Genomic DNA, 12,044 nt, shown 5'->3' on the forward strand with positions numbered 1-12,044 from the left:
TAGGCTAGAGCCACAGAGTTCCTCCCAATATAAATTCACTGCCCCGTTCCCTCCAGCGTCAGATAACACTTCTCTCTGCTCTCGCAAAGACCAGACCTGCTCCTACCTCTTTTGAAATAAAAATACACCTTTCAGGGACGCTCGCTGCTTTTCCACCTAGAGGATCACTTTTAAATCGGCTAAATCTTAATCTACACCGGATTGGAAGGCAGCTTTTCCTCCTCTCATCTGCCTCGGTATAAGCATAGCAGCTCACACTGTCTTTTGCACCGCGGTGCTTTGAGCAAAAAGCCAGGCTCCATAGTGCTCCATCCATAGTCCAACTCCTTGTTGGCTCACACAACCTGTTGCATAAATCAACCAGGTCCACGGCAGTTCATATAAAAAAAACAAGACAGCAATCTTTCTTTCTTTCTTTCTTTCTTTCTTTCTTTCTTTCTTTCTTTCTTTCTTTCTTTCTTTCTTTCTTTCTTTCTTTCTTTCTTTCTTTCTTTCTCTCTCTTTCTCTCTCTTTCTTTCTTTCACAAAATAAAACATCTCTAAAAAAATCACCCTCTCCCCTCTCTCAAAATAATAGCAAATAAAACATCTCAAACTCTATCCCCCTCTCTTAACTCATTGAGTGCCAATTCGAATAGTAACGTAGAGTGCCAATGACGACGATTGTCGTCAATTGCGTTTTTTGACGGTGGGACGTGGATCAAAGCCTGATCCATCTCCTGTGAAAGTATGGTGGATGTTGAATGTGTAAAAGCTATTTTACGGACCCATTAGGTGGCGACAGTGCTCTCCAGATTAGAGAAAGGCGAGGAAAAAACAGAGAAGAAGTCATGGGGAAACGGAAATCGCATCGGTATGCATCGATATGCATGAAGCATAACGTTAGCTGTGCCTGCAGCAGCCAATCTGCTGCCACAATTGAGCCCCTCCGTGTCCGCTGCGATAGCCCATCCACATGATTAGTTGTGGAGTTGTTATTATTCTCAACTGGAAGCGATGGGAGCCGGTGACAAATACACGCGGAACACTGTAAAAAAGCTGGATGTAGCGCACTTTTCAGTGCAGAGCAAATGCAGCAGAGAGCCACCAGAGACACTCCCACGGAGGTGGGGTTTGCAGTTGAGCGGGGTGGGGCACGCAGGGCAGCATACAACACCGACCCAGACAGACCCAGACAGCAGGACAGGATTGGCAAACACAAGCTAGAATATCTGATGCCCACCAGCAGTAAATCAAGACCAGCAAGAAGCTGCAACCAGCAGCGCACGCAGGGGCCAGCGCTGCTGGTTGCAGCTAAACAATATTATTTTGCCAAACAAAATTCCTTTGTTTTCACTTTTTTATTGAAGGAAATTATTTTTGAGGTGTCACTACATCAGAAAATATTAGCTTCAGGGTGTATTCACACCTATCTCGTTTGGAGCAGTTGTTCCGAAACGGAGAGCATTTTCCCCCTTGGTGCGGTTCGTTTGGGGGAGTGTGAACACAGCAATCGCACTCGGATGCGGGACAAAACAAGCGGACCGAGATCGCCAAGAAAGGGTGGTCTCGGTCCGCTTCCAAACGAACTCTGGTGCGGTTCGTTTGTGGTGAGAACGTGAGCCGACCTCGATCCGCCACAACAACAGTAAACGGTGCGCATTTTTGGATAAACCAGCTGCCGTAGTCAGCTGCGCTGTGCGTAATGGCCTGAAGAACGAACATTTTTATCGTTTAAAAACAACATCTTTCAGATCCTGTTTTGGCAACTTGTGACTTGCATCGATAAACTTTGGGGGATTTTTGGATCATCACATCAGCAGTTTGAACTCAATCAACTTACCTCGGACCATGGGAAGCAACGTTAATGTGTTGAATCTCTACGGATTTTGCGTGCGGTGTGCTGCGCAGCACACCGCCCTCTCTCTCCCTCTCTCTCGCTCTCTCGTCTCCATTCAATAAATGAAAACAAATCGTGGTAATCAGAGCCAGCCTTCTTTGTGATAAGATTGTCTGGTTCAATCAGACAATCAGACTGATTGCATGTCTTCCTCGAAATGTCCATTGTTATTAAATTATTTATTAATATTTTATTCCTGACAGGACAGGTGTTCATATAGCCTATCTCGGCTAATCCTCATCTCCGTGATAGTAGCCTAATAGCAGAATTTGCGAGGGTCTTTGATCTTCTATCTCCAAATTCCCAATAGCCTAAATAGGCTAAATAAATACATAGGCTTAGGCTACATAGCATACATTAATAAATAAATAAAGAACTTTCTCCCTCTCTCTCTCTCCCGATCCCTCCCTCTTTCTTTCTTTCTTTCTTTCTTTCTTTCTTTCTTTCTTTCTTTCTCTCTCTCTCTCTCTCTCTCTCTATCTCCTCGCACGGCGGACGCCCGACATAGCCTAAAATGTAGGTCTAACAAAACGCATTTTTATAATCATATAGGAAAATCTCTGGGAATTATTTTGTCCATCCCGAGAGGCTATTAGCCTATCAGAGTGTCTGCAGGCCAATCCAGGAAGTTTGACAATACTATTTGGACCGTTTCATTTGTGGCTGTGTGAACACAAACGAACCAAGGCACAAATGCAACAATTGTATCAATTAAGTACCTGAATCGGAACAAAGCAAACGACCTACAGAATACACCCTCAGAGTCAGTCATGTGCTTGAAATGCTTCATTTCACAAAAGGCTAATTATCTCAGCTTCTAGTTTGAAACGTCTCTTTTTGGTGAAATCAACCTATCTTCTCCGGCTCATAACTAAAGAACGGAAAATGATATCAATAAACTTTTTTTTGCTGATGATAGAAGAGAGTCTCATCGTTCTTTGGGCGTGTTCGGTGTTTACATAGTAATATCACACAATATTCTGTGGGCCTCGAGAAATCACTAAAAACGCTCTGAAACTCTGGCACTGGGAGCATCCGTTTTCCAAAAGTGGCTGGCACTCAATGAGTTAACATAATAATAATAATAATAATAATAATAATAATAATAATAATAATAATAATAATAATAATAATAATAATAATAATAATAAATCACTCTCCCAAGAAAAAACATATTCCTCTCTAAATAAAACACTAAAGTAAAACATCCCTATATATAAATCTCTCTCTCCTCTCTCTGCTGTCTTATATACAATCACAGCCCCCCCCCCCCCACCACCACATAATTAACATTGTGGTTTGGTTTTACTTTGTCGAGGGGGGGTAAGTCCATGCATTTTACTTCATAAAATACTGAATGTGATGTGTTCATTGATTCACTTTATTCATTTAGGATTGTAAAAAAAATCTGTGGTTTCTGTTCTGTAAATAGTTAGTCTACTCTTGTGATCAAAAACATTGATCCGAAGCTCAGTTCTGAGGCTGTTCTGTAAATAAATAAATAAAGATAATATAAATCCAGGTCGAAACCCTGCCCACTTCCGGTTTACGCCACGCCCCCTCCGAGTACAGATATGGATACAGATAATCAGTTGGTTAAACAGATACAGATAATGGTGTACTTGGGTGGTCTTTAGAGCATGTCTTGATATAGTGGTGCCACCTGCTGATATCTCAATGGGAGTAGGGTCCTTGCCAGTAACGACAGTTTGCACTGACTGGTATCCTCCAGGTCCAGGAACTGTGGCTTCAGTCACAAGTGTTTCTACTATGATCTACAGTGTATATACGTTTGCTTCTTATTCTTATTCTGAGAACTTGGTTCTGAGGGGGAAGTGGAGAGTTGGAAGACAGTTGGAACACCTTGCAGGCACCAGATCCTCTATGATCCTTGCGAGCAGAACACTTTGTGCTAAACGCAACCTATCAAACACAAGATAAACATCTCCAATTATCAATTTTCTTTGCCAATATTTCTTTTACTTACTTACTTTACTTTATTTGTTTATTTGAGAGGGACAGCATGTAATAATGAACAGAGCATACAAAGACAGAACATACCGTAAAGCTAAGGATGCAATGTAAATATATCGGAGTTAGCAAGAATGCAAATTTTCATCCGAAGTCCCCGACATGCAACAATAAAACAAAATATACCACAATAAAACCAATACAAGTCTCTGACATATACCAATAAAATAAGAAACCACAGCAAATACAAAACAAATACAATACAATATAAAAGTACAAAAGTAGGATAAAACTTGAACTCAGTGTCTGTTTTAAGACAGCGGCATTTAGATAAATAAAATAAAATAGATTAGTAAAGTGCTAAAAAGAGTTGCAGCAGTCTATGTGCAAATGCTTGATTGTCCAGCAGCCATTTTTTTAATGATGTAAATGTAAGATATTCTCAAATGGCTATTGGTAGAGTGTTCCACATTGCACTTCCCTGTACTGATAGGACGTTTTGTCCAAAGGTGGTGCTGCACCTCATAGTCCCCTCTAGTGGTGGCCTGGTGCCAATGTCACTACCAGTTTTTTTCTTTATGAACTCCCCCAAGGGAGGCGGGCAAAGCCCATGTAGGGTTTTATATATGATGCAGACCTGTTTAAAAACCTTGAAATTATTCAAACTTAAAAAACGGTATTTCGTAAGGATGTTGCAGTGGAGATATACTGTAGTTTTTTGTCTAAAACCTTGATGGCTCTCTTAAAAAGTTGTTCTATTGGTTTAAGCGTCATGACACCTGTGAATGACCAGTTTGTGAAGCAATAATCAATGATTTTCCAACCCTGCTTCTCCTCCTGAGTTGCCACCCCTTTTCCAGCATGAGTCAGTGAGATTCAGTGATTCCCACAGGCTGAAATTTGACTTTCTTAACAGTTAATTACTTTACATTGATTGAATATGCCGAGAGAAAAAAAGTGTCTCTCGTCATGCACGACTGCACCCCACACAGTCCAGCCCCAGGAGCATAGACTGCGTCAAGTCAGCCAGAATGTAAGTAGGTCATCTGCTTTAGCTCTTTCAAAATAAAACCCTCATTGTAACGTTCACATTTTGAGTAATGCTTTACTGCCACAGTTTCACTATTATGTCATCTTAACATCAAAGCGAGTATTTTGATACAATGTTTGCTGCTTCATTTGTTGAAACATCTGTTTCTCCTCCAACGTGCATCAGTGAGGCTATTTACTTGTTTAAATTACATTAGTTTGACATTTTCACGCAGAAGTTGACACTTGCCGTGTGAGAGAAGAAGGGAGAGGGGAGGGGGAAGAGAGAGCCCGCAGCCGTGGCGAAACACGGGTTGAGAGTGCGATCTAAACGTTTAAAAGATGATGCTCCTGCTGCTACCCCCTGCTGCTTTCCTGGGTAACAAAAACATGTGTACTAGTGGGACTTTTGATGTAAAAAAGGTATAACGAGTGTGCCTATATGGCATTGGAGGCTTCCATATACGATTCAGGTTCATATCTACAAGAATAAAGGGTTGGTAAGGTTGGTTCCATGAACCCACAAGCGTGTCCTCCAACCTCAGAGAGAGAGTCTGGGCCTTTCAACCCCGTAAGGAACTCTTAACAGTAACCCATGACCCCCCCCCTGAATTAACAGTATGCTGCCGATCAGGTTTGGGTGAAACAGCAATTAAGGGATTGTTTGTAGTTTGAGATGGATGTGTTTACGACATCAGCACAGCAATGTAAGGTAGGGTGACTAGGGTCTAAGTTATTTCAATTAATCTTCTGCCAAGTACTACGTGCTTAATAGTAATTGTCTAAACCTTTCATCACTCATTGTATTGAACTATGCTGGCTGGTAAAACTCCACCAATCTGGGCACTCGATAGCAGGTTTAAACCAGTACAAGTTCAGTTCAGTTCAGGTCAACTTTATTATTATCCCAGAGGAGCACAATGTGTTTCGCCAAAAGCGGCACAGCAATAAACAGCACAAAGAACAATACAAAAACAACACAAACAAAATGGATTTATGCCTCCGCCATTAGTTCATTCTTGAGTCCAAATCGCCATTTGAGGCAAATTGGAAGAAATTCCGTCAAGGCGCTCCTGAGATGTTGCGTTACAGAGCTTGGAAATTGGGTGTGTGAGGTCACAGTGGCCTTGAACTTTGACCTTTGAAAACCAAAATGGAATCAGTTCATCCTTGCGTCCAAGTCGATGTTTGAGCCAAACCAGAAGAAATTCCATCAAGCCGTTCTTGAGATATTGCGTTAACGAACTTCGGAATGGTGTTCGTGAGGTCACAGTGACCTTGAACTTTGACCACGGAAATCTAATCAGTTCATCCTTGAGTCCATGTTAATGTTTGAGGCAAATTTTATGAAACTCTGCCAAGGCATTCCTGAGATATCGCGTTAACAAGCTTGAAAATGGCGTTCGAGAGGTCACAGTGACCTTGGCCTTTGACCTTTGACCACCAAAATCGAATCAGTTCATGCTTGAGTCCAAGTCGATGTTTGAGGCAAATTTGATGAAATTCCGTTAAGGCATTCCTGATATATCACATTAACAAGCTTGAAAATGGCATTCAAGAGGTCACAGTGACCTTGGCCTTTGACCACCAAAATCTACTCAGTTCATGCTTGAGTCCAAGGCGATGTTTGAGGCAAATTTTATGAAATTCCATCAAAGCATTCCTGAGATATCGCCTTAACAAGCTTGAAAATGGCGTTCGAGAGGTCACAGTGACCTTGGCCTTTGACCACCAAAATCTAATCAGTTCATCCTTACCACATTGATAGTTTCCCGGTTCTACAGGTGGCAGGAATGTGGCTGGAGTGGGTGGGGGGTTGGGCGCAGTCTAGTCTCGCTGGCCAGCCTCCCCTCCCTACCGTGAGAAGAGTCTGGCGGCACAGGTCTCCATTGTGGGATTGCGATGGGCGGCGCTTGTCGGCAGTGCCCTTGGAAAATAGTATCCAACAATCCAACTTGCCATTTTTGTAGCAACGAGCTAGCGTGTAGGTTTCTGCTGTTAGCTTACTAGCTAGTTAGCGTTGTTGTTTTCGCTGAGGCAGCAGGGCACTGTTTACAGCGACACACAGGGAGGAGGGAGCGGAAGCCACAATGATTGACATGGCAGCCAATGACAGAGTTTGTAATAAGCCGGGAACGGCTGCTCCAATGGGGAGCAGCTGTAGAGCAGGGTAAAGGTTTATCCCAGTAGCGTTTCCGTGCAGCCAGACGAAAGAGGGAGGCTGGCCAGCGAGACTAGGTGCAGTCTGCTCTCAATAACATGTTCCTGAGGTTGGGGAAGGCGGGGGGGGGGGGGGTTTGCTCACCATAGTCTGGCTGACTATGATCATACAATTTATATCCACTTTGACAAGCATCACAGGTATCTCTTTGCTAACGCTGTGACAGGGGGGCCTCTGACAGGGCCTTGCTGCAGCCGCCCCCTCAGTGAACAGTGAAGCGCTACATAATATACATTACATTACTAAACATACAATAATGAGTATTAATGTTCTGTAATTCTACTCATATTCTAATATTTCTTATATTTCCATTCTTATACTTATTAAACAATTAGAGAGAGACCATGATGATGCCAACCTTAAAAGGAGATATTCCTCTAAATCTGGCTTCAAAGGGGTAAATTTCAAATGAAAAATGGGCAAACGTTTTCCGCCGGCACGCGTGAGCGTCTGACTCCTGCAAAAGTGGCCCCCCCAAAGCTAAAGGTCAAACTCCGCCTATGGGTGTCTCCACACCATCGCATCAACACCATCACATCAATAACATTGTATTCTTTATCAAACTAAATACTCTGGTTAATCTATTTTGTCAAGCTTTTATCCTTTCAAAATCATGCAAAAGAGTTTGCCCTAACTGTCACCGCTCTGCCGTGAGCATCCTCTCTCTCTGTCTCTCTCTCTCACACACACACACACACACACACACACACACACACACACACACACACACACACACACACACACACACACACACACACACACACACACACACACACACACACACACACACACACACACACACACACACACACACACGCACGCACACCAGATAGGGCTTATTGCATTGTAGCCTATAGGCTATATTTTATGTTTTCTCCACTCAGTTTAGGTTAAAGCATATCCCCATGTTGTGCCTAATATTGTGATATTTTGAGACGGGTGGTGTTTTCCACATCAGGACAATTATCCCGGTTAACAGTTACAATCCGCAGTTTGACCCAAATTAACAGCATTGCTACGTATCAGGTTTGCGTCAAACAACAATTACTAAGGAATTGTTTGTGTTCGTTTGAGATGAGTGGCGTTTACCACATCAGAACATCCGTGTCAGTGAAGTTATTTTGAATTAAAGCCTATTGACCTTCTGCCAAGTACCTGTGATCGACAGCATTGTCTAACGGCATGTCGGCTATCAGGTTCAGATGAAACAGCAATACAATGAAATAGTTTGTTATTTTGGAATCGGAATCAATGAAATAGTTTGTTATTTTGGAATCTTCTTCTTCTTCTTCTTCTTCTTCTGACTGAAAATCCTGCTTTGATCTCAAGTCAACTTTGTTTATAACGGAGGGGGGAGACCAATTCCCAGACGAATGTAGGTTAATATGCAATCAACACCATTTGGTCTGCATCTCTGATGCGGCAGACATATTTGTATTTTTGTACAGTGGAATCTGCTTACAGTGATCATGGTTATAGTGATCAACCGCGTGATTGTCAGTGCACCGTTGCTTAATTTTTTTTTATTTTTTTTTCAACCTGGACCCTATTTTCATATTTTTTTTAGGTATAACTAAAATGTCAACAGCAATCTTTGAAATTGATGCAGTATTGGCCAAGATCACTTCAGTTGGCAGCCGCTTTTCCAACATGCCCCTACTGCACTAATGCCAGGGTCAGACTCCATGAATATCAGCCAATATTAAAACGATTTGGTTGCAGGCGAGACAATTTCAGGGTTGGGTCTCTTGTAGTGTGACATAATCAAAGACCAGCGTCTGGGCATCTGGGACGCCTCACGACACCCCGACGAAAAGACTAACAGTCTTCTTCGCTGAATGGGATGGGCTGAATTATTCTCGTCTCGTCTTGTGTGAGTTTGCCGAAACGCATCCCTCAATATTGTATCTATCTCTGCTCCAGATACGTCCACCTCATCCATACCTCTTAACAGTGTCAAGCCCAATCCCAGCACAGTTAATAACCGCGGCAATCAAGGCCATGAATTGCTTCTTGTCCATGAAGATCACGTTCCGTCCTTTTTCTTCTCCCGATCCTTATGCATACTGTACCATCCTTTCTTCGTTTCTTTCCCATCCCCACTTCTTAACAGCCTCAGCCTATATATATATATATATATATATATATATATATATATATATATATATATATATATATATATACCGTATATATATACCGTATATATATATATATATATATACATATATACATACATACATACATACATACATACATATATATATATACATTATATATATATATATACATATACATATATATATATATATACATATATACATATATATATATATATAAATATATATATATATATATATATATATACACACATACATACATACATACATACATACATACATACATATATATATATATACATTATATATATATATATATATATATATATATATATATATATATATATATATATATATATATATATATATATATATATATATATATATATATAGGCTGAGGCTGTTAAGAAGTGGGGATGGGAAAGAAATGAAGAAAGGATGGTATACCATCCTTTCTATATATGCATAATAATATTATATTATAATATTATAATAATATAATAATATGCATAAGGCTCGGGAGAAGAAAAAGGACGGAACGTGATCTTCATGGACAAGAAGCAATTCAACAGGATATGTATATGTATATATATATATATATATATATATATATATATACATATACATATCCTGTTGCGGTACTATAGCATCAATCTAAATGTCTTAGTTTTGCTAAGAAGATTGATGGAGCAAACATTTCTTACAACATTGTTTTCTTTTTCATTTAAACTTGTGTTGGCAACCTGTTCTCACTCCGATATATCTAATAATATATATCGTCACCGCTCTGTCACACACCTTGTGCATTGGATGTCGTGCACTGACTCACCCTTAAACAAGCTGTTGCACCTCAGGCATATTATGGAACGCACACGGACACACCTGGTCGTGGTGAGGCAAAGGTCAAGTTATGCTGTGGAGTTGGAGGCTGGACAGCGTTGCCAGACGTACGATAATTATCGTATTTGTATGATAATTTTGATCTCTGTACAATGTACGATCAATAATCCCAAAATGTGTGGGGGTGGGTTGGCGCGGGGGCGTACGATAATTTCACTCCAAAAACGATAATTTTGACACTCTAGTATGATAATTCAACATTTGCCATCTGGCAACACTGAGGCTGGAGCTGGAGCTATGGACTAGGGACATCTATCTTAGTTAAAATTGGCTAAGTGAACTCCAAGCATAAATTGCACAGGATCTACCTTTCTGTCTCACCACTGTGCGCCAGGTGTCAGAGGGCACGCTATCTCGTGCCTTCTGGTTCTGCCCTTCACTGACAGGGTTCTGGACCAAAATATTTGACTGGTATTCTAAGGCCTACAAAATAACCCTGCAACCGGAGGCAGAACTCCCCATCTTCGGCTCCTCCGAGTCAGCAGTCAGAGTCAATTAACAGCATACTGTGAATTAATAACCCATAATTAACAAACCTGACAGGCAGGTTTGGGTGAAACAGCAATTACTAAGGAATTGTTTGTGTTAGTTTGAGATGGATTGACAGCATCAGGAATTCGGTGTCAGGCAAGATATTTCAATGAATCTTCTGCATGCCAGGTACTTTTCTGTGACGTTTTGCTTAATTGGAAGATTGGAAAATTGGCTTCAGTTTGGACGTCCCAGCTGTGGGAGGATGATGATGATGATGTGTTCTCAAGGTCGGAGCTAGGAGGGGGAAAGGGGCGGATCCAGGAGGGAGGGACGGAGCCAGGCGGGTATTTAAGGAGGCGGGTGAGTCTCAAGAGATCGCTGGAGATGGAGATGGAGATGAAGATGAGAAGTGTCGTGTATCTGCTGTTGCTGTGCTGTGGGTTCGGGCCGGGTGCTCGGGCCGGGCCGCTGGGCGGGGAGGCCGATGTCAAAACTCTCTCGATGGAGCTAAAGGTGCTGAGCGAGAACTTGCAACTGATGGGAGCCAAGGTGGAGAGGATGGAGAAGGAGAATACAGGTACGGGGGAGGGGGCGAGGGGTTGCCGTTTGACACTGTTCACAGCTCTGCACATTTTTGGGGCTCATGCAGGGTTAGAAAACCATAATATAAACTACTACAGTACCTGATGCAGCTGGATGAGTTTGTAGCATTTGTAGTGTTTGAATGAGGCCAGAAAATATCCTGAGAATTGACATTCTAGCAGCAATCCTCACTATTTTTTCTATGAGAGTCGCGCTGGCAGGACAAAGTCAATAGGAGAGCCACTTTTGCCGCAAAACACAGAAAGCCACCCAAACCAAGCAATAAACTAATTTAATCTAGAGGCCTACGAAATCAGTTTGATTGTCATTGTTATTGTTAAAATTGTTAAAAGTATTATTTAAAATTTTTCTGAATCCTGTTTTACAGCGACAAAGTGGTGAATAAATTGTAGTCTTGAATCTGCTGCAGAGTTTATTGCGTTGCCTGCCTCCTCCTATCTGAAGGCAGGCTCTGAGTGAATTAGTTTTGTACAGAGGAGTTTACATTTTTATTTTGAAGGCGGAAAGGGGAAATGCTACGTGTGAACTGACGTTGGTCTGTCGTGAGTGAATAAACTGGAATGGATGGTGTCTCGTTTCAAGTTGAAGAAGCCGTTTTGAAGCAGTGTTGCCAGCATTTCCAGGGACTGTTGGCTGCTCAGAAAGTTTCTAGCACACTGTGACATAGCCCGTTTTAATATGTGTTGACTCACCGCCCGCAGGGCCGCTGGAAGTCTTTTTAAGTAGGGGGTGCTGCAAGGAAGGGACTTTGGGGGGCGCCGCCGACGTTTTTTGCACGTTTGGATGTTTTTTCGCCATATTAGAGGAAGGATATCTCATTTTAAATTAATATTAGGATTATACTGTTGTG

Source organism: Poromitra crassiceps (assembly GCF_964638095.1).
Source record: "Poromitra crassiceps genome assembly, chromosome: 17".
Lineage (NCBI taxonomy): Eukaryota > Metazoa > Chordata > Actinopteri > Beryciformes > Melamphaidae > Poromitra > Poromitra crassiceps.